The 23,755-nt window shown below is 39.4% G+C and overlaps 1 protein-coding gene across 16 annotated transcripts in view; it reads right to left on the bottom strand.

Annotated features, from left to right (window-relative positions):
• The window catches only part of LOC121954421 (neurexin-1a), a 283,026-nt gene that overhangs the window by 52,956 nt on the left and 206,315 nt on the right, over positions 1–23,755 (bottom strand). The window lies entirely within an intron of this gene.

Genomic DNA, 23,755 nt, shown 5'->3' with positions numbered 1-23,755 from the left:
TGATGACTTAATGGAATAACAATGATTGAGTCATACAGACTTTTTCAGCAAAGTCAGTTTGTACACAGCAGTTATTCTGCATTAACTGGACCACACTTTTTAAAGTGGCCCGCCAGCTTATGAAAGGAGCCATATGGTTGTTACTTTTGGCCTGGAGCCAATTTTAAAACATACACTTATGCCAACACAAGGGGGAGGTCCAAAGGAGGAGGTGTCCGTTATTAATAAATAACAAAAACGATTAACTCTTACAATCAGAAAAGCCTTTTAATTGTGCAATTTTAAAATTGCAATCTTTAAAAAATGAAATGGAATCATGATAAAACATGAAAACACAAGGGAACTGTACATGATGCCATTAGTGTGGCTGTGGTCCTATGGTGTTTACATCTGTCACCCATTAGGGTAGCATATATAGTAGCATATGCTCTCCTTGAGGAACGTCTCTTATCACACATTTTTTTTGCTGTGTCTGTGCAATGTTTTATTTTATTCCAAGTGCATATGAAACATGCTGTAATGACCATTAGGCAGATTATTATGGATTTCTGCTTTGGATTGGCAGCTATACTTATATATATATGCTGTTCCTGAACTTGGTACATTTTTTTCATAGCACTGCAAGGCATGCTGTGCACTTTGTCATTTATTTTTTTATGACATCAGTTCAGTAAATTATATAGTTAGTGGTTAAGAGTATCCACTCGAGCTGCAGGGCACTATGTACCTGCTCTGGCCTTCTGTGTGGTGCCGCATCTGGTTCTTTAAAAGCGCAATATATATTTTTTTGCTTTAGCCATTTATCTCTCTCTCACTCGCTCTCTCTCTTTCTCTCACACACACACACACACACACACATACACACACACAATCTTCTGTGCCTTTAATTCAAAATACTGTAGACACACCCTTATCATCAATTTCAAACTCCTAAAGCAGCTTCAAAGCTCGCTGTGAGGATATCATTGAATCTGAGCCATTTGTGTAAGACTATATCATTAAACTGCAGTGAATACTGACATCATTACACAGAGCATAAAAACATAAGCATGGAAACATTAAGAGAATGACTCAAAGGAAGCATGAACCCATCTTAGCCTCAGTCTCCTCAGATCTACATGCTTCGAGTATCAACTCTAATAAGCTCCTTTAACAGTGCAAGATCGAAGTCTGTGAATCCCGCCGCTTCATGCAGCTAAGATGAGCGCGTATGTTGGTGCAGCCTCTCTCTCTGCTTATGAGCTGCAGTGAAAGGAGCATCTGGTTGGAGGCTCAACCTACTGTAGCAGCGCAGCACTCTGCATGTCATTATCCAGTCAGCACAGCCAATACTACACTACATCTCCATCTCTCTCTCTGACTCTCCCATATGCACAAACTGACTCGTTTTTTAAGCCCCCCCCTCAAAACAGACACACACACACACTCAGAGCCCGGTCCCTTTAAAGTGCAGAATGAGTCGAGCATGTCTCAAGAGCCAGAAGCTAAAGTGCAATTAAAACCATTTGTAATGTGTCACACCACGTTACCAAAACTAGGACAATTGCATGCCTTGTAATGTAATTTCAACAGATTATATAATCTGATGCATTAAAGCTACAGTACTAACACAATATACTGTTTCCTCACGGGCATAAACACCAATCAACAAAACACTGAAAAGCAGACAGCTACAGTGACTGCAGCTCGTGTCAGGTCTTCAGAGCTGCACGGGCGAGAGGATGGTCTGTCGATGCTGGTGTTGGGGTAATTTCTTGTGTTGGCTCTAATCTGTGTCATTTTGTCCCTCTTGAAACCCTTCAGCCAGATCCACAGAGACAGCAGCTCCTCAGCAGGACTAAATCCAGCCACCTTTAGCATCTGCCATCATCAGACCCCACACTGAAGCTGATTTTTACATCATTTTCTAGATTTCAAGTGCTTCAATATATTGTGAGATTTAACATGAGCTTAAAATCTGTGATTCTAACAGGAAACTTTCTTTCAAGGACTACCACACATTGAGCACATTAATTCAGAACTTTTTATTACCATTGCTCTTGGAAAAAAAAGACAGCAGAGAAGAGACAGAAAAAAAGGTTTAGTGGAGGGACCAACCCAATTAAAATCCTGCTTTTAATAGCCTCCTTCAATTGACTTTTAATGTTCCCCGTGGTCTCGTTAATAAATTTACTGCATTTAGTCACAAACTGCCAACTTGAATTGCCATAGCATAAAAAAAGCCTACTTCACAGTCATGGAAGAGATGAAGAGGTAGATGAAGGGGGGGTGACAGGCAAAGGACAAAAACCAAACCATCAGATTTAGGGAGTCAGATATCAGATGAAAGATAAGAGCTAAATCTTCAAGATGAGAAAATATAAAGTTAAATCTTTGACATGCTTAGAGCCCCATGTTTCTCCCAGATTAATGTGATTAACTTTGACTGCTGTTGCCTCTGCCCTGTGAGATAGGCCTGGCATTTGCTTTAAACGTCAATATTATTTTTTCTTAACAATAATCCAATACAGCATTTCCTGAAATTCGATCTACTTAGACAAGTAGTTGCTCAGTTAGTTCGGCACCGAGAGGAGCCTAATCCTGGAGCTCTAATAGGGTGCAGGCTTATGTCAGAGAGTGATTGATAGCTGCTTACATAAACCCAGCCCATTACACCCTGTACAATTTTAGGGCTGCTCACTTGGTAAGTGCTGCTCCCCACAGGGCTGCCCCCCTGGGAACATACTGTACGGTGCACACATACTGCACCCGAATAACTCAGCCCTGGCTGACACTCTGCACGCTGCCTTGATTAATTGCTCATCAAGCTGCAATAGAGTTTAATTAACTGATGAAGTTGATCCACCATTCTCCTCTAATCTGCTCTTTTTTTATGCTTCTCATCCTTGCAGCTGGAGGGTGGAGTAGCTGCCGCAATACTCAGGGTGTCAGTTTCTCGTTAAAACTCCCCATCTGCACTCATTATACAACCATAGAGATACTTGTTTTACTAGCAATAAAGCCGCAAAACAGCCTCTGCAGACCAAGTGTTTTTTTCTGTAATTATTAGTAGCACTGAGTGGCACCAGCTTTTTTTTTTTCTTCTTTCGATCATGTCAACAAAAGCATGTCTGAACAAATATGTGTTAAAGGCTTCAAGACAATCGACAGAATTCCCTTGATGACAGCTTAGGTTGGAAAATTTTAAATAAAACTTACTTTCTAACTGTGTTCCCATAAATAATTAATCAGATGATAAATAAAATATGTTGTCTTTAGGTTTTTGTTAAAGGGATATGGTATGTTGCTTATAATCTGCTCGAGGGTCAAACAAAACAAGTGCAAAACAGAAACACAGCGAGTTGAAATGATCCACACGTTTGGAGTGGTTTACTGGAGCGAGCATATTTCCCCGGCCCACGTAAAGACGACGTCTGTAAGGAAGGAAGTGAAAAGTGATATTTGAGATGGTGTCAAAGCTCCTCTCCAATCTCTGCAGAAATGAACACCACGGTGTAGGCTGTCCTAATGCTTTGCTTGTTTATGAGTCATTCATGTTGACAACCATTGTGCACCCGTCACATTTCATATCTCACCAGCCCGACGCCACAGGACTGCAACACATCTCCCTCCAGTGCACATGTCTGTAAGGGGTCTGCTGGCAGGTGGGAGAGTACCTCCATCATCCCTTCACTGTGTTTTATGAGTGTGTGTCTCTGTGTGTGCGCATGTTGAAGGGATATTACGCTCTCGCTGTAGAGGCTAAATGTCTTAATGTAGCTCGGGCAGGAAGACTGCACTGTTCACCTTATCTTTTAATTACCTCTGACAGTCTTCTGCTCCTCCTTTTTTTAGCAAAGCTTAGTTAATGAAATTACAGACGTAATGGAATAATTAGAAGAAAGATTCCTTTTTTCCCTGTACAGCATGTGTTCCACAAACTGCACATTAGGCCATAATTCATCGGTTCACCTGCAGTTACTGTGCGTGCAAACGTGTGTTACACGCAGTCACTCACACATCAGTTTTAGAGGGTAGTAAATTCAGACAAAACCTTAAGGCAGTATGGAAGCACTATCATGGGGTTGAAGAAAATGAAATTTCAGCCTCATAAGAGCGCCATATGATACATTAACTCTCTAACACCCAGAACAATCTAATGATGTCATGGACTGTGACAAAACTGCAGTATATTGCCTCTGTGGAAAGTTAGTGCCCTTATCACATACAGTGCAAATCACATATATACAGTACATACAGTACAGCCTTAGACTACTTACACTTATTGTGTCACAAAATAGAACTTATTACTAGTGCTGTACATGAATTATGTCAGTCAAATCAGATTTGGTTATTCAATATAAATCTTAAACTATTTGTTACTTTTTTCTATATAGAGTATTCTGTAGGATGCTAAGGGTGACAGTGATGTTGACATGAAATGACGTGAAATAAGCCAAGTTAGCCATCTGTGCTAATGCGTGCTAACTATGCTAATGATAACATTTTCTGCCGACACTAGATGTCAAACAAAATTCAGCCACTCTATCGCATTAAGTTGCTGTCAGCAGTAAATTCACCATTTCCAACAAGAAGGCAGAAGATCTGTCTTATTTCAATGTCTGACTAGACAAAGCCTTTCTTTCTCCAGGCAGCTGCCTTCATTTCACTTGGACTAACCCTGGGTCTGCAGCTGCCTTTCCTAGAGAGTGGTGTGAAAACAAGGAGCACTCACTCAAGGACACTTTAAACTGACTGACAAAAACACCAAATAAACAAAAAACAATTCACAATGTGAATGAAGCTGCTGTTATTTTGTTTTGTCTGTTGGTTTTGCCACAGCTTCCAGGTCACTGTCATGGATGTTTGAGCTGATGCTGGCAGGGATTAACAGTAATATACTTGTACAGTAATGGTAGCGATGTTGCTCTTTTCAGACTTCAGACTTTGTTTTTTTCCCGGGAGTTGATTGTGTAGCTCTGCAGTACAGACACAAGTCTTGTACACTCTTTGCATGTGATTTGTTCTCTCCCAAATCTGAAATTCCTCCAAACAACAGACGATGAGGGTTGATGACATATGACTTTTGTTCTACTGTCTGCAGTCACAACATTCAGTAAAGTTTTTCACAGGCTGACGCTGCAGGGTGCATGCACAGCGGACAGCTCCACAAAAGTGGAGGCTGGCTGTTAGTTTAGAAAGTGCTTGATTTGATATACAGCAGAGTTTTCAATGAGCAAAGCATGTAGTTGATCATGTTCATTTAACAGTGGGAATCCAAAATCGTGATCATGATTGACATTTGATTAATTCTACAGTCCTACAGTATACTAAACAGATCACACAGATACAGTACAACCTTCTACTAATTACACATACAGTACCACAAAATGAGCTCATCCCCTAATCTCAAAATGGACAAACACACACTTGCCTCAGAGTACCAAGTCTAAAAAGCTTATTTCATATTCAGCTTTTGGAACAATTTTGATATGCTATACTTGAACATAAGGTTGCTTATCAAGTGTTTGACATATAGGTGCCATTATATTGATGAACGTGTCTCACACTGTAAAATCTTGACACACACAATATGGCTTAAGGAGTGTATGCAGCTGTTCTGTGTACACTCAAGCAATAAGCCCTTAAACAGAGACCTTGACATCAGTTGGGCATAAAAATTTTTTTTTATAAGCGTTTGGTGAATATTGCAGCCTTTTTAACATTATATACCGCATGTTTACCATCTATTGAATAATCTGTAAAATGATGGTGGCCAAGATATTTGACCTCACTGTTTAACTAAGAGTTTCACCACAAAAGCAGAATTCAGCATATTAACTTTCTATCCTCTCTACATCGAATCATCACTGCACTAATCTCAACTGGTTATGAACCTGATGTAAAGGCAGAATCATACTAGGAATATGATAAAATTATTGTGGTGGAGGAATATAAGCAAATCTCCCACATATATAAAATGATTCATCAGGTGATTATTAAAAACACAACCCTGTTTAGCAGGGACTTAACTGCCTGGACAAGTTACTGTGTCTATTTTGAGACAACTATTAGAAAACTCTGTAAATGGATTCTGAGCTGCATGTTAGTCAACTTTTAAAATATGTTCTAAAGTTGTTCCCCTTCCCCCTTAAATTTGCCATCGCCTCTGAGCGTTTCTATTGTGGCGAGGTATAAGTGTGCTTGCTGGGAGCTTGGCTTATTTCAAAATGAAGCCTGCCGGCTAAAGTGCCTAATTATCTGTGAAGTTGGCTTGAAATTGTTTCCATTGCTAGGAGACTCTATCAGCTAGCTTTCTGTAGGAGAGCTTCATCAAATACCTCAAGTTAATAAATCATCAAGCCAGCCGCAGTGGCTGTTTGAAGGAGCGCGCGAAGAGAACTACAGGAGACACGCTTCTGTTGTCGCGGTACACAGGAAATAATATAAAAACATTCATTTAGGCTTATGTATAATGCAACAGCACCTTCTTTGTGAGCAAGAAACCATACATAACCACTAAGTGTTTTTACACAGGGGGCAATGATTGCAATAAAAATAAAATTTTCCACTCATTAGTGGTACAAGAGCGCCAGAGTTCACGAGTTCACATTGAGTTGGAAGTGACAGGAGTGTCTGTAATGGGAGCTGGACAGTGGCACTTTTGAAAAGGCACTGCTTGTCTTTTCCTGAAATGACATTTGCTGTCTGTCTATACTCTTTCTTTTGCTTCATCTTTGGCCCATCTGTGACATATTCCATCAAGGGAGGTCAACAGATATCTGAAATTTCGTTCTCTCTCACTCAAAGAAATCAATTCAGGTTTCAGGTGATTCTCCTGTCGGTCTGCTTGTGACAGCTGGCGCGCAGTCGGGGTGAGTTGACCTTCATCTCTGTCCTCTCTGCCAGGACTTCCTGTGTCCCCCTGAGCATACTCAGAGTCCAGCTCACTTCATCTGTACGATTCATACAGCACGGCTTTCTGGCTAAATAAGATCTACTCTAATCAAGTGTGCATTTGGGGAGAATGAGAATACTGCAATTGCCTTTGTAAGAAATGGAAATCAGGTAGAGCTGAGGACATACGCCTGAAGGCAGGGAACATATGCTATGACTGACCCTTACTCCTCCAGATACTCAACATGATAAGGACACACATCATGACAAACATTTTGTTGTGTCTCCTCAGATTATCTCTAGTTCAGGGGAGCAAAAACAGATGACTAAGTCCTGCATGTCAAAATTAAGCAGAATTTACACTCTGGACAGTGTCATGCAGATGTTCTCCAGTCTCAGAAATCAAAAACAGTGACCTTTGGAAAAGGGGTTATTATTTTGAAGGTTTTCACCGGGCCAGGTTTCTTGTTATAATGAGATTGTTTCTCATAAATATGCAATCCCCTCTTGTTCTACGGAGATCTGTTCCACTGTGTTTTCTCACTGGAGCTCCTCGTGTAATTATGTGACAGGTTTGCTAATCTCATAAAAAGGTGTCACACACATTTCACCCCAGTAATGTGGAATTGCAATCTTAACACAGTTCAGCTAAATTATGGCACATTTCCATAATTATGGCATTGTGTTTTCAATTTATTATAGCATAATTATTTGGGTGACTGATATAAAAATGAAATTATAAGAAAGAAGAAAGAAATGTGTTATCGTGTCTGACATAAAAGATTCATCTATGGATTTGAGGTCATGTATTTGTAAGTATAAGCATCAATACAGAGTAACAGGGTCCAGCCAGTGACTATTTTCATAGAGAGTAGACATTTATTCTTGACTATAAAGTCCTACAAAACATTTAAACCCTCAAAACGGTTTTTCAGTTTTCTCAGAGCGTCACTTTCGGCTCAGCTTGAGATAAAAAACACAGCTGGAACTAAACAACCAGCAGAGCTCCACTCTGTCCTTATAACGTATCTGTCATACTGGTGGACTGAAATAAATGGAGTCACAGTATGAAGTGACAAGGTTACATAAGGGGCACATTAGCTTGGTATCAATGCAACATGAAGATCTGATGATGAAATATGTTCAAACACAGCAGATGTTAACGGTTCACGCAATTTATTAAAACAAAAAATAATGGTAATAATGGGTTAAAAGAAAGTTTTTGAGAAACTGTGGTTGCTGCTGATGTAATACAAGGTGACATTAGCTTAATAATGTAAAACATGGTAGTCTACACATTTATAGTAAAAACAACGCTTTTGGTAGAGACTATCCCACTAAATTTTCTCTTTACGTACAAATAAGAACCTTTAAATCTGGACTCAATTTCACCTCCGTGATCTCTCTCATACTGAGAAATGATTATACACACAGAATTGGAAAGCACTGCCTTGTTCCTGTAAGAACAAATTCATCTTCAGCTGATGTGGAGAGCTGGAATAATATTTGAGATATTGTTTTCTGCCATTACTTCTGTCATCAGTGGTTATGGCGGGCAACATTTTCATTAGATTGTGGATCAAGTTTGCAACGTTGCCTTCTAACAATATGCTGATAATGTTGAACCATGTTGAGCGATTTATAAAGAGCTGAATCTCCACAGTAGTGCTACACAATCAAATGCAGACAAATATGGATTTAAATTGGGGCTAACGCAAACACCTCCGTGTACCTCCTGCAGCTGCTCCATGGTAAAAGCCTTCCTTCTTTACACCTGCTTTCATCAGGTTTAGGGCAGCTGCAGGGCTTTTACTATAAAGACATTTCAGGCTCATTGCATATGCACAAGTATTTCAGTTAACATGGAGTGCTTATTGCTCAGTGCAAGCTGGGTTTAATTCATATTTGTTTGTTGTGTCGTGTGTTTTTGTTGGTGGATCCTGGACGATTATTGCATGCGAGCAATGGAAATTGCAGCTCTTTGCAGCATGAGGGAATTCATATGGGAGAGAACAATATAAATATGAAAAATTGTGCAGCCCCAGTAGTGTTTCTACCACAGGCAAGGGAATGAAGGTGACACGGTGATCGGGATAAAATGAAGCATGCACAGATACACTATACGGCCGCCCAGCACACAAAGCATGCAGACAATGCTGTGATGTCTTCTCTATCACCTGCTGTGCCTTCTTGTCCATAATCATGCATATAAAGGGATGCTCATAAAATTTCTTAAGCAAATGTGAAGGACAGCTTTGACAGTCTTTGGTCATTTGCTACACTGGCCTTTGCAACTCTAATTCTAATTATTTGTTCTCAAGCTCTGCCTTTCATATGGTAATTCATGACTTCAGTCAAAAGCTGTAAAGTGCATTAGTTTGATGTTATGACCTTTGTAAGAATCATAAATTAAGCTCATCATGTGATTTCAAGTTGCTGTTAGCTTAACATTAGCAAATATTAAGCTGACACCGTATCTACCTTTTGGACATGGAACACATTTTTAATTTGTTGATGGGACGAGACTTAAAAAGTCTTCAAAACATTAAGTATTTTTACTAAAAGTTTCTGCTTAAATACAAAGCAAGAAGACTAGTATACTGGGATACTGTTAGGACATCAATCTGCCTTCCCTGCCTCCTGTATTACTCAGTGAAGAGGAAACATGGGAATCACTGGTGGGGTGAGAGGTCAGAGGGGTTTGAGGAGGGTTCACCACATCACAGCCTCAAAAAACACACTTCACACCACTTTGAGTCACTCTACTTTTCAAAAGTACCATCTTTACCAAGTCACACCTTCAGTGTGTTCCTCATATACTTTATTTCTGCCCCTGCAACTAATATAGCTGCGTCTGTTCTTAGAGGAAGGAAAAGTTTCTCTGAATCGAGGGTCTGTGAAATAAAAATAACATGAAGTGAAGAAGACTGTGACCTGTGAAACAACACCGCAGCCCCCACAGATATATGTTCTACTATAGGCACTTCGAAATAAGACCGTTATGTTGTTGGATTTAGAGCTGTGGATATCTTCCAACAATCTTGGACACCACCATTAACTGGTACATTAAAGCTATGTTACATTTGGCACCAGGAGCTGGAAACCTAATCTCAGAGCCTCCTGTGTTTCGGAAATCAGAAATAGCCTGTAAAAGTGACAACAGCTTAGACTGAGTCTCGAGCACAACACTATATATATTTGTATGAAATGTGATAAATCATGCTTAGAAATTATTTGTTAGTCCAGTTTAGTTTTTGGGCCCCAGAACTGTTTGTCTTGTAGACATTTACTTGACACTTTTAAGCAATCTGTAAGCTTGAATTTTTCCAATAAATAATTTTTAATCCTAGTTGTTTCTGCTATAAAATAAATTCATATATTATTTGCTATTCAATGAGCAAACTGTCTGTAAAACATAATCTAAAGCTGCGTCAAACAAAAGGATTATAATAATAGAGGTTGGAGGTTATTAAGCCTGTTGCCATAGTGATGAGGGAAAGGTAGAAATGTAGTTGCAGCAGTTGTCATAAGCATAGCAATCACAAGAGAAATGTGTTATCTTGTATACTGGATCCCTACTCCTTATCTAATATGCAATTTTAAACTTGGTATTCGGAGTGAGAGAAATAGCATAAACGCTATCTGTTGCTTCAAACTGAAAAATGCTTAAATCTGATTTGCACTGTAAAAACAACAGCAAGTAACATTTTCCTATGAACCCTTTTAATAAAAATGGCCCACCAGTGCCTTCACTGGTATTTTTTGCTGATTGTGTATGGAGTATCTTCAAATGCTTCATATTCCTAAAATCTGTACAACCTAAGCTAAAAGTTTATGTAGGTCAATAAGCCAAAACAATTGATTAAGGTATTAAAATTGTCATTAAAAAGCATAATACAAAATTCATACACAAGATTTTACAAAATAAAAACTAAACATATCCATGCAAATGATTTTGAAATGTAAAAATATTTCTTGAAACTTAATAATTTATTCCAAATATGTGCATTATTCAGTTTTTGAAATATGCTCATTTTTATGATCAAAGAGGAAAGGAATCATTCATCATTCCTTCCTGTGGCGTCACCAAATGTTGCACCACAGGTAACAAGCATGCAACATGATAAACAGAAGAGGAAACTTTCTACAGCAAAAAGAATAAATATTATAGCTGTTAAGGTTTTCATTTTAGATAAGTATTTACAGGATGATACTAATATCAATCTCCTGCTGCCATTACTGGGAAAATTCCTGGGGAAATGACGATGTAATAAGGGCAAAATACTACAGTTGCACCGCACATCAGATAAGATAACATAATGCAGTGAAGATGGGAAGGTCAGATGCCTAAACTTTCTGTTGCAAAAATAAGGAATACTCTAGCTATTATGTTTTTTATTTTAGATTGATATACAGGATCAGAGAAACAGTTCAGCAAAATTCCACGTTTGCATGGCATGTAAGGTAGCGTAATGTGAGGTCATGATGTGATGACAAGGAAACCAGAAGCCTTATGTTGCTGCTACAATTCTTAATCATGTTCTAGCTATTATGGTTCTTATTTTAGATTTAAACAGAATCATGCAAACAACAATGTGGGATGTCTTTTTTTTAAGGGTTAAGCTGCCTACAGCTGCAGAGGCCAAAATCAAGTGGCCAGTTATCAACAGGAATAAGGGGAAAAACACTACCAAACACCTAAATGGAGCCATAAATGTATACTGCCAATAGCTCTTATTTAACTGGGTTAAAGTGTTTTAGGATGCATTTTTCCTTTAACAGAACCCTGGAGTACTTGTTTCTAATACCTCCACAGAACTGGGAAAGTGCCAAGCTTTAAAATTGCCACCATCAATCAAGAGGTTTTAAAGGATGCAACAAGCAATTTCATGGATGACGTTTTTCAACTTCTCCAACATTATTCCCCATCAGCCTCATGCATTATTGTGCCATTTCTTTTCCTTCATCCATCCCAGTGTCTCTTTGATTCCAACGCCACAGACAAAAAGAGTCTCTGGGTGCCCTCACTTATTCATGTCCGCTGACTTCTCTCTCTTTTAATGTTAACATAGCTCAAACTGATTTTCCTGTTCCCACACTGAAAGCAAGTTCATCTCAGAAGAGGAATACATTAAAAAAGATCTGGAACAAGAGGTGTTAAGTTATGACAAGGACTACGCTTTACTTAAACCTCAGAGGAATGAACCTTGTCCTAGATTTTTTGGATAATCGAGGACTATGGTTGCTTCCACGATATTTTAAAAATGTAATTCCACACTGTTGTATCTGCTCCCAGGCTTCCCATTTATATTTTGAACAATGCCCGGCAGATGGAGAGGTTTAGTGGGTGTGGGGCAGCTGAGAGAGGGGGAAAAAAAAAGGAAGAAGATACAGTTGCTGTGCTTGTGATACAGAATCAAGCCTCTCTGTTTGCCTGCAAGCTGCGTATCCTTTACAGCAAACGGGCGAGGTGAGATCTAATCATTTTACCCCAATCAATCAAAGCTGAGCACATAAATGGATGTGATGTGAATTCTTAGTGGGAGAGCTGAAAGTACATCTTTGACGGAAACATCAAGGCAGGAAAAAAGTGACGATGTTTAAAGTACCTTAATATTGACTCCTACATTCTTCACAAAAGCAAACCAATCCATATATTTGGCCACAATAAAAATTCACCAGCAGTAATCAGACACAGGACAGTGCTGTCCTATTTCTTTAAAAAAAAAAAGAGTGATTTGCAATAAACCAAAAAGGAAACACATTCAAATTATCAAGAGGGAAACCGTGAAAATGTGAGATTTCTGCCGTGTATAGGATATTTACTGAATTGTTGTTTTTCTCAGACAGTCCTCAAATGCCTGTCTGCTCCCAGCCATATCTTTTCAAAACACAAGGGAGCCTGATACTTACACAGAACACCCTAAAGAGATATGGGATCATTGTCTTTATCCCCAGGTCCAGCAGCTATTTTTGAGTGAGACTGACCCAGTATCTCTGCAGTGATGGATGCTTTGATATACTGCAGAAGACTGCAACAATAACCTTACCAGAACCAGAATCAGGAGTATAAGAGAAAATATTGAGTCTATTTTGTCTGTGCATTTTTGCCGTCTTTGTGTCCTTACATTTAATTCCTGTTAAGGCTGTTGAGTGTCCAGCTGAGTGATCGCTAAAGATGGCGATGGTTTTCTCAGTTAAAGCACACAAACGCTGGGCTACCATACTGTTAAGTTAATGACCTGCTGCAGTTGGCCAATCACAGGCAGCCGCTGGACCTTAGTTCAATGTGTTTTAACACAGCTCAGTCGCCAGACGAAAATGTTGGCATTGCATGTTTCTAAAAATCACTGACAAGTCAGGTGTATGTTTTGTGTTTCTGGTTTCTGGTAGGAAGCAGCAGATCACACCAGACCACTGTTCAAGAACAACATAATGACAAAGTAATAAACCAAAATATGATCATGTCTAACCATAGCAGGGTTTCCCACATAAAACATCTACCACCATTAACTGATTTTTGGAGCTGGATCGTTCGTTCGGAGTGCTATCTGAATATATATACTGTTTGGTTATTTATAGCACCCCGTAGGGCACAGATGGCTCAGCATAACATTGGGTGCACTGAAAGTGAAACTTCAATTTTGCTGGGTCTAAAAGTTTGCTTTCACTTACAAACAGCTGCTCTCTCATCCATTAATGTGATCTGATCAGTTGTGGACAAACTGACAGATGACGGACTCATCCCACGGGTGACAAACTGCCACTGAGGAAAAAAATGAAGTCATGGAGAACTCTGCCTGCACTGTGTTCATGTCATTGAAAATATACTTTTTGAACATTGTTGAAAAGTAAGACATGTAAAGTTTCACTATATTCTCTACATATGTAATATGCAAATGTTACATATCCATGGTCTGCAGAAACAAACAATGCCAACATTCACTCTGGTAAAGCTATTTTTCTTGGTAATTTATGTGCCTGGCTGGACAGTAAGTTTCAACAAAAGATACTAACATACATGTACAGTAAAGATTTGTATATCAGATAAAAATCTATTTGTTTTTATATCTCTAGGGATTAAAATCAAATGACTTTAAACTGGATCATTTCTTGGTTTCCACAAGCTGAGTGAACAGCCATCAACACCTGCCAGCTTCCTCTGCGCACACTGCAAGGATTTAAAATTCATCTCTCTCCTCTGTCCTATGGCAGGCTGACATTATGGTGTCGAAGAAAATGCCTGTTAGGGCCACAGAGCAAGGTGACAAGTCTAGCCAGGAGCTGTCATTATGAGCCAACTGAGTCAGTCATGAACCCAAATACATTTTCATAAAATGGCAGTAGCAGTGCTTTTCTTTTTCGTTCCCCATTATACAAATTAACACACTCCCACTGCAATCACCAGGATTGATTTAAATTGATCTCAATCATCTAAATCAACGATGAGACGCCACAACTGTATATTAATTTTTTTCTAAAGATTCAAGGAGGCAAAAAAAAGCCTCATCCAACCCACTCAATTTCAGGATTGTGTCCAATTATTCTCACTTGTCATTTATTGTGGCTGCAGTAAGGAACACCTGCTCGGGGATAAATGGCATGGGGTGAAAATCTGCAGATGGACACAGTGACAGCAGTGAAGACAGCCCCTCTGGAAGGTGATGACAAGGAGACACCGAGTGACACATATTTGGATATTTGTTATCTCAGTGGAGCTGACCAGGCACTTTCATCAGATTTCACCATGTTGTGATGCAGGCTTGACTTTGTTTCCCTTCCCATCCTATTTTCAGACACTACAGCATGTAGTACATACGGGTTTAGCTGAGGGACAAAGTGAGCAGTGTAGCACATGTATAAGGGTTTTAAATGATCTGCACCTCTTTAAACTGCAGTTTCTGTGTGTTTGTGTTGTGTAAACTTGTACATAGCCGTGATCGATTCATGCTTTATCCAATGGTACCTACTGGTGGCAACACAATGGTGCTGAATGGCTGACTCGCTCCCCTGAGATGTGGCTGTTTACACTGTTGCCCCATTCATCTTCACCAGAGTCCATGTTGGGTATTTGATATTCATCAATTGATTATCATTAGTGGGGCTGAACTTTGTATCTGTGCACCGTGTAGCGATCAACTAAACGAGCTATCGACACATTTTAAAAGTTCCACAATGTGGAAGCCAATTACATATGCTCTAATGAGAGGAAATTGATTAAGGCAGGCTCTTAGGTTGAGTCAACAAGAAATTGATGGAAGAAAAGGGCGCGATCCTTGGGGTGAAGTCGTTTATTTTTGAGATTATTTAGCAGCTTTTAATGAGACGATGTCACCTCGCCAGTGGCTTTGTTTGCATAATGTCTTTTTTTTCATTCTGTAATTGATTTTCTCAGATGTTGACCCAAATACCAGACTCCAAACTGGACTGCCAAGGTTCAGCCATAAGGTCTAATCAATCCAGGGGCATTTTGCACACCCCTCTAACTTTGTTATCAGTTTTTTAATATCTATTTTACAACTCTACTTCTACTTCTTCTACTCTTACTGCAATTGGTAGCCTGTTTTCTGAGCTGTGCTCGATTGTTTTCTGGGCTGCCGGTTATGGCACATAACGGAGCCGCTGCTGCTGCTGGTGAAATTAGAACAGGGCAGTCAGGTGTTACTACAGTACACCTTAAAACCTGTCAGACAGAAAGCCCAGCACTTTTGATTAGGCCTCTCCCAGAAGTTGGGGCCAGGATATGGAAGAAAGGTAATTTGCTGATGCCTTTTTCACCCCTCCCCCCACAGTTAACCTAATTTCTGCATGCTGGGCAATTTCTCCTACCTGTCCAGAGATAGAGAGCACAATTCAGCCTGCTGAGAGAACAGGCTTGGCTTGACTCCCCTCTGGGCCTGCTGACACTTCTAACCACAAAGTACCACCCAGACCTGTAGGAAATAACCACTGTAGCTGTACTGATGTAAGCAAACTACCCAGACCTTTGTCACCTTTAGAGTAAATTACCCAGAGCTGCATGGTAATTGGTGACATAACGTATATAGAGCTGTAGTAGCATCCTAAGTATCAACATCTCTTAAAATATAGTGGTTAGTTTCAAGCATTTACCTTGAGTGTCTTGTAAAATCACATCTCTTTAAACTTTAGAGTCATAAGAGGGGCCTTGATCCATACAATTTTCATCTCCATTTCATCATGAATATGTAAACTGCAGCTACTACCCTGGTAAAACATGATCCGTGGGGGCCAAGGCAATGTGATGAAGACTTGTGTCAGGCCAAGTGAGCTGGAACTGATGGTGCACATAATTAATGGTCTGAAATAGACTGAGAATTAGTGCTGGGCTGGGATGTTAATTGACTATGATATTTGGGCTGGTGCCTCTCAGCCTGAGGCTCTTACTCTTTTCCCCCTGCTTTGCTCTATCACTTTGCTTCGATTTTTGCTGTGTCCTATTTCTTCCACTCCTCGCTTTGCTTTCGCCTGATTTTGCCTCCTACTCAATTCCCCTCTCCCTTTTTCAATCTCATTTTCCATGTCTCTTATCCTTTCGTTGTCACTCTCCTTTACCTTGAAGGTATCTGGGACTTCAAAAACAGAGAGGGGAAAGACATGTGACGCACACTCCTCATGTTGAAGCAGCCACCTACACAAACTTTGCAAGTCTCGGTTGTCTCTTACGGGACAGAGGAGTCTCTGTAATGATGCCAGAGTTGTAGCACTAATAGGACTACCACGCACGCACACGCACACACACACACACAGAGCTGCGAGTTAACAATGGGTGGTTACCATGACATTGTCTTGATATCACCTGTTTAGCATCCTCTTCCATAATTCATCTGCTCAAACAGATGACCTGTGCAACTCTGGAGCAAGAGTGTGGGAAAGGTTACATACTTTGATAAATATGCAAACAAACAAGGTCATAAATAAGCTGGGTCCAGCATTTCCTTCAACCTCCAATTTTCCTTTTTTTTTCCTTTCACCAACACTTTTCTTTATCAAGCTTTGCATGACGCATTACCGTGACAACAAAACCAAGGTGGACAATTTACAAATAATACAAATTCTAAATTACTCTTATGTCTTATCTAGTCTAACAGTACAAACAGCACCACTAACACTGCGGGAATTTAAGACTGTTAAAGTAAAATATTAATGTACTTTCAGAAAATTAGGGGTCTGATTTTAGGATTTTACTGATTACATACTATACTACTCACTTATTTATTTATGTAGTTATTAGACAGCCCAGTGTTTAATTTATTATAATGTTATTATTTAATGATCACAAAGACCTGAGCACTTAATTTTGTTCTTTTTCATTTACTGCTGAAATGGCAACATAGAATCCCTGAATCCCTCAATTTAAAAAAGGATGGTCAAAACTGAAGCTGCAGAGTCAGAGATATACTAACTCAAGGTCTAAAACCACGGACAATCACACACATAAAACTGCTTCACCTAAAGAAAGTTATTCCACACATCTACAACTATTGAGAAATAAATTACACAATAAAGCCACGGGTTAATTTACATTGTGATCCCCTATGCGTAGGGGGTACAAGATTCCAGGTCTTGCAAAACCAGCAAGCTCAAATACAATATCCATATAATCACATACAAAAAAAAAAAAAAAAAATACCTACACAGGCTACAAAAAAAGACAATATTTATTTTTAAAGGTTAAATAAAGAGTGGTAATTACAGAGGGACTGCATCTTGATGAATAGTTGTGATTGTCTCTGAAGTGATTAAAGTAGTAAACTTAATTTCCAGTAAAAAGAAAAAAGAAAAAAGAAAAAAACCAAAACAAAACCAAAGTGAAACAATTAAAAAAACTGAATTTAAAGTTATAATGAAAACTTGCAATCAGAATTATTGAGACTTATGTTGAGACCTACAGTACTATTAGCTGGCACAAACAAACAGAAATCAAAAGCTCCCAAATGACTACTACCACTGGAAATCAGAGTGTAAGAAAATCATTATTCATGTAACACAAGCTGTGGCCATGTGGGCTCCTGCTGCGTTTACATCCAGCAGTATTCCAGAAATGCAGTATTGAAAGAGGGAGCTTGTAGTGTTTTGAGTCTTTCACATTTTTTTTTCATTACGTGCTGAATGGATGGGGGGTGTATTTGTATGATATATACATTCAATTCAAAGATAACACAGCAATTCTAGCTGCCATCGCTACCACACCCAAACTGAAAATACAGCCCAGCTGAGGCAGTTCAGTTTTGATAATAGAAAATCAGACACTGCCAAAGCTTCTCGACCATCATTAATCTCCTGCTCCAGCGTCTGACTCACAGGGGGTGACTGCTGATGGAGAGGAGGAGAAGCAGAAGATAGAGCAGAAAGGAGAGACTGGAGTGAATGAGGGAAGTGAATTAGAGAGAAAAAGTGGAAGGCAGATCAAAGCAAGTCTGAAGAGATGAGAAACTCGATTACAGGGACGAGAGAAGGTGGAAAAGTATAGAGTAGGTGGACTCTGATGGTAGCTAAAGAGAAAGGGAATTCAAGGTATTAAGGCAAACAGCAGGAGCTGGTCTAAAGGGAACCCGCTGGACTGAAGGTATAAGGTTGGCCTCATCACTCCATCAGAGATTATATCGTGTCCAGATGTCTGCTTGTCTGCACGCAGATAGCAATCATCGTCATCCCAATACCTCCCCCATCACAACCCATTACTCTATCTCTCAACTACAGATGCCTGCTTCCCGGGCTACACATGTTGCCGTGGTGATGATCCCTCAGACATCACACTGTCGTGGAGGTCTCACCTGTCACCGCACATGAGCATTACCTCCCATATTACTAAGTAGGCTTTTTGCGTAGGCAGCTGTGGCTGAAGCAGCCGCTGGGCAGAGCGAGGGAAGACTGCCATTGATTTGTGCTGTGAAGGACAGGCTGAGGTTGGAGGCCTGAGGTTGCGGGGCTGAGGCTGCACCGGCTGTCAGGGTTTAAAGGCTCCTGGAGTTCTGAGACAGCTCGGCGTACAGAGGCATTTATCATCAGCAAAGGTAACTGGCTTCTCTGAAAGCAACTCAGCCGAAAAATGAACAGCTGCCATGGCTGCGCTCACAAAGACCCCACCATTCTTTCTGCTTTTCACTAGCCTAAGTTCCCAGCAACAGGAAACGAGTAAGACATATTGTCATTCAAATACATACCTACTCACAAAGAGCCATGTTTGTATGGCTGCAAATGACATACTGAAATGGAGGGCTCTTAAACTGCATACTGTATGCAGGGAAGAAACAAAAACATTTCAAATGAAAACGGCATCTGCCATGCATGTTTTCTGTGTTTGGACCTTTGACAACCTCCAGATTTATGTAAATCTGCCTCTCTGACAGCATCTTTGACAAAAAAATATTCTAAAGACACAAAAAAGCTGCCAAATAAAATGAGTAACCTCATCTATTTATGAATAACCTGACGCCCATACGCTGCCTCACCCAGACATGCACAATCCAAGCTATGACATCAACAAGGCTAACAGCTCTCGTCAACACCTAAACCACAGACTGAAGCACTGTTGTTCACACCTATCTAATTTACAGCAAATCAGTCAGTTAGGTGGTTGGTAGAATTGTATTCTAGAAATAAGACCTCTGTCTCCTTTCATTTAAACTTGTAAATAAATACACATGCTTTCTACTTGAAAATCCATGGTATGAAACATTTAAGAGAATATGCAGGTATAGCAGTAATCAAGTGTTAAGTAAAAACCTTCTGCACAAGAGACACTGATAATCCTGTTCTTTTTTTGAGTGGATGTGAAGAGCCTGCACTGTTGGGACTATATACAAGAGTAATGCATACTAAAATGTATAAGGTGCGAATCAATGGTAAAATACAAAAAATGTATAAACAGAGTTCACACACTCCTTTATTATGAAGTTCTACTTGATGCTGTTTGTTTCAAGATAAGCTATAATGACTTTCTTCTTCTTTTTATCATGCTGTTTTCATTCTGCAGTCTGTGCATCTTTACACGTCCAGTCTGGGGATTCATTACCACAAGAGCTACATGTACGGCACTTTATATTACATATGAGCCTCCTGCAGTAAGATTGCTCTTGGGTCTTTATTATTATAAAGGCATTAGCAATGTGTATGTCCCTCTAATCAATCAGGTGTTTGTAACCAGAAGCCTATTCTATTACCACATGAGAGCAGTGTTTGTGTGTGTGTGTGTCTTTGGTGCATCCAATGACCTCGCCTTGTAAGACAATAATTAGCTTTCCCATATGGTTATTTAACACCTACAATGACTTTTTTTAAAATGTTTTTCATGGTGGTCTTTCTTTAGCAAAATCGCATTAATTTTACCTTTCTGATTCACTGTGATTCTACCGTGGCTTCAATTTCTCTTTGTGTCTATGTCCAGCTCATGGTTTCCATATCTCCGTCTTATTGAAGCTCAAACAGAATGTGGGCCTATTTCCCCGTGCAGTGCAAAGTGTTGGGGAGGGCTGCAGATTAAAAAGCCTTCCCCAGGGTGTGCTCACCAGGCTGTTCAGCTCTGCTCGCCAGGGAGATTCACTACATACATTCTCTTTTATGGCCCTTTCCTTATTCATCATAACACAGCTTCAATTTTATTAACTTCTCCAGCCAAGCATACATCTTTGCCTGCGCCATCAGTCTTTTCCTCTCTATTTCTATCCATACAGCACCCCTCTCTACACCCTGTTCCCCCATGATGCTCATAAGCACACGTACACAAGCGCACACTGTTATTCGCTCGTATGTATACAGATTTAACACTGGGGAAGGCAGAGTAAATGGACACATTTCTTTCAATCCAGGCTGGTCTTTATCTTCCTGTTGGGTAAGTGTTGTTCCCTAGCTGTGCCTTGCCTGAGCACTGTCTCGGGCCCAGCTGGCCTCCTGCACAAAACATGCTGAATATGGAAAACATGGGGACTAAACTTTATTTTATGCAAAATAGAGAGAACTGAAGAACACTGTGAGTACAAAACTATGAAATGCTGAATTTGGAGCAGGACTGCACTCTGACAGTTAATGTCAACAGGGAACAACTAATAAACATATACCATTAATCCTGTCTTTTTCATTTTTAATTAAATTTTCAACCTTAATTTCTTATGTACAGCTAAAAAACAATAGTCATCACATTGTTTGATGTTCATTGTACACATGCATTAAAGTTCTAATTATGATTAATATAGTATACATTTGGAAGCAGAGCAGGGAAATGCAAGTAGTGTTATTCAATTGTCCCCTAGATCATGCATATTAAAAATAATGCATAAAACATAAATACATTACTTAGATTGCATGCAATGTTTTGACAAAGAGAAATGATCCATTCACAGATGTGGTCACTTATTAAAAATAAATTATTAAGCATAAACAAGAGCCTAGGCCTTCAACAGAGGGTCTGTGATCTCTAGGGGGTACCCAGAGTTACTACAATGGGGGGGCACAACATATTATTATTTTTATATCTATATTTTTGATGAGAAATTATATTTATTATATTTTTATTGAGGTTTAGATTTTTTTTCCCCAAATTTAAATATGTCTGAAAAATGCACATTTCCAGGAATCCAACATATTATCAGCACAGGTAAGTTAGCCTTTTCGCAAACAAAAAACAAACAAACAAAAAAAGATCTGATTAACAGTAAACAACAATCCTAAATCTCTGTGGGATACATATCCATAACAGTGAGGCAAACTAGTTAGATAACACTTTGAAGAATAATGGCCAATTGTTATTTCAAGTATTCGGAGATGCTTGTGAGCTACAAGAGATCATTTTGTAACTTCTTGAGAACATTTGTATAAATATGAATCGACCAATAACTATTATTTCAATAATTAGTATTGATTGTACCATCAAAGGGTTTTTAAAAACACGGCATTTTACGCTACCCTGCAGGTTTTTTGTAGGCCCGGTTTAATATACAAGTCAATTTAATACAATATATAGGGGGTCCCTGCTTCAACTCTCCTTCAGCTAAGTGGTCCTTGGCCTGAAAAAAGTTGTACTAGAGCCCTAATTTCATAGCATTACATAGCATACAGCACCCGACTTCACACAGTTACAAGATTTGAGATCCAGACTATTTTTAGTTCTGTTTTTATGCCCTTTCCCTGGGCTGTGTAAGAGCTACACCAGACACCGAAAGAAAGCCTAATTTGACTGGTCACAGTGTTCTCCCCCATAAGAAACAGGCATATGTCCTTGAACCCAACAGGGAGGTAGCGTGGCAAGACCACTGAAACTGCTATGATGACTTGAGCAGAGCATACTAACCATGGCCGAACCGTGCGCTAAGAAAAAGCAAAAGTGGAAAAGTGGATGCAATGGATCCAACCACAGTCTCACGAGAAAAGTGACGGCACGAGGGCCATCTCAGCGTGAAAAGCTTTGATGGAGGGGCTTTACCCATATTGTATCATGAAAAGACAGAGCATCAGCAAGTGCGCTCCTCTGAAGTTTTTAGAGTGAAGAAAATGGACAGTGTTCATGCCTGGGGTATAATGTTTACTGTGCTCGGCATGAGATGAAGAGATAACTCGCAAAGCAAGTGCCCTCGCTATGTTTGTTCTTTACTGTTTTTAGCCATGTCACTGAATTATTCAGGAATGCAACCTTATAGCAAGACATCTGGAAACCCACTGTACATGATACAAAATGTGATACAGAGGGAAAACAGGGGAACTGTGGGAGTATGTGTCAGATTTGTTGTTCTTATTCGTAGTGCCAAGTCTGGCACAGCATGATTATCACTGATAAATAAGGTCTGCAAAGTCTTAAGCTGCACATGGTGACAAAAGAATGAACAAAGTATTCCTGCACCTCCTTACTGTACAGTATCTTGCTTGCCCTGCTGCATGCCTTTGAAGTACATGGTACATTAATTGGCAAATATATACAAACCAACTTTGAGCAGTATGACATTAGAAACAAGGGTCAGTGCTACTGTAGATGCAATCTGGCTCATGTGAGACATGGAAGTCTAATAAAGACTGTGGTGGGGTGAGAAATTATTTATCATTGGTCAGCATGTTGGTGCTTTATAGCTTGGCTATGCACAAAACTGCATGTACAATCTTGCACTTACCTACATGTAAGAAACACAAAACACTTACATGTTATTAATAAATGTTTAATTTTGGGAGGTTAATAGTTGTGCACAAAAATGGGTTTTATATTCCACATGGCTGTATGTACATACAAATTAATTAATCAAAGTCATTATTTTGACCTACCTTAGTTGAATTGAAAATATACGCAAAATGTTCATCATTGTGAAATAAGAAATGTGCAAAACTGAGAATTATAAATACGATACCCTGAAATGGGATTTTATTTCTACCTTTTTCATCTATTGTTCTTAAATGTCACATTTCGATTTACACTTGAAAAATGTTTTGCATTCCCTGGTTTCAGGTTATTTCAATGAGTGAAACAGGGAGTGTGGAGTGTTATGCACTGTGTAAAATGCTTTAGAGCAAATGAGTGGTATATCTCTAGGGATGATAATGTCCACTTATTTGGTCCAGGTTGAAAAACCTCTATAACTATCAAATGGATGGCCAGGAGATTTGGCACAGGAATCCAGAGAAAGAATATGACTTTTGTGATGCCTGACTTGTCCTCTTGCGTGGACCAGAGGTTGGCGTTTGGGGTTTTGTGAGAAATATCTATTGGATAAATGACCATGAAATTTGGTACAGACATTCATGTCACCCACGGAATGAATTGTAAACGCTTAAATAATTCTTTGACTTCTCATCAAGTGCCATCATCACATCAACAGCTGAATTTGTTCAATACTTCAGTTAATGACTAAATTCTTCAAAACTAATGACACTCCCACCA

This window comes from Plectropomus leopardus, chromosome 13 (genome assembly GCF_026936395.1).
Source record: "Plectropomus leopardus strain MGB_pleo_1.0 chromosome 13, ASM2693639v1, whole genome shotgun sequence".
NCBI classification, from domain to species: Eukaryota; Metazoa; Chordata; class Actinopteri; order Perciformes; family Serranidae; genus Plectropomus; species Plectropomus leopardus.
This window is presented reverse-complemented; position numbering and strand designations above follow the sequence as displayed.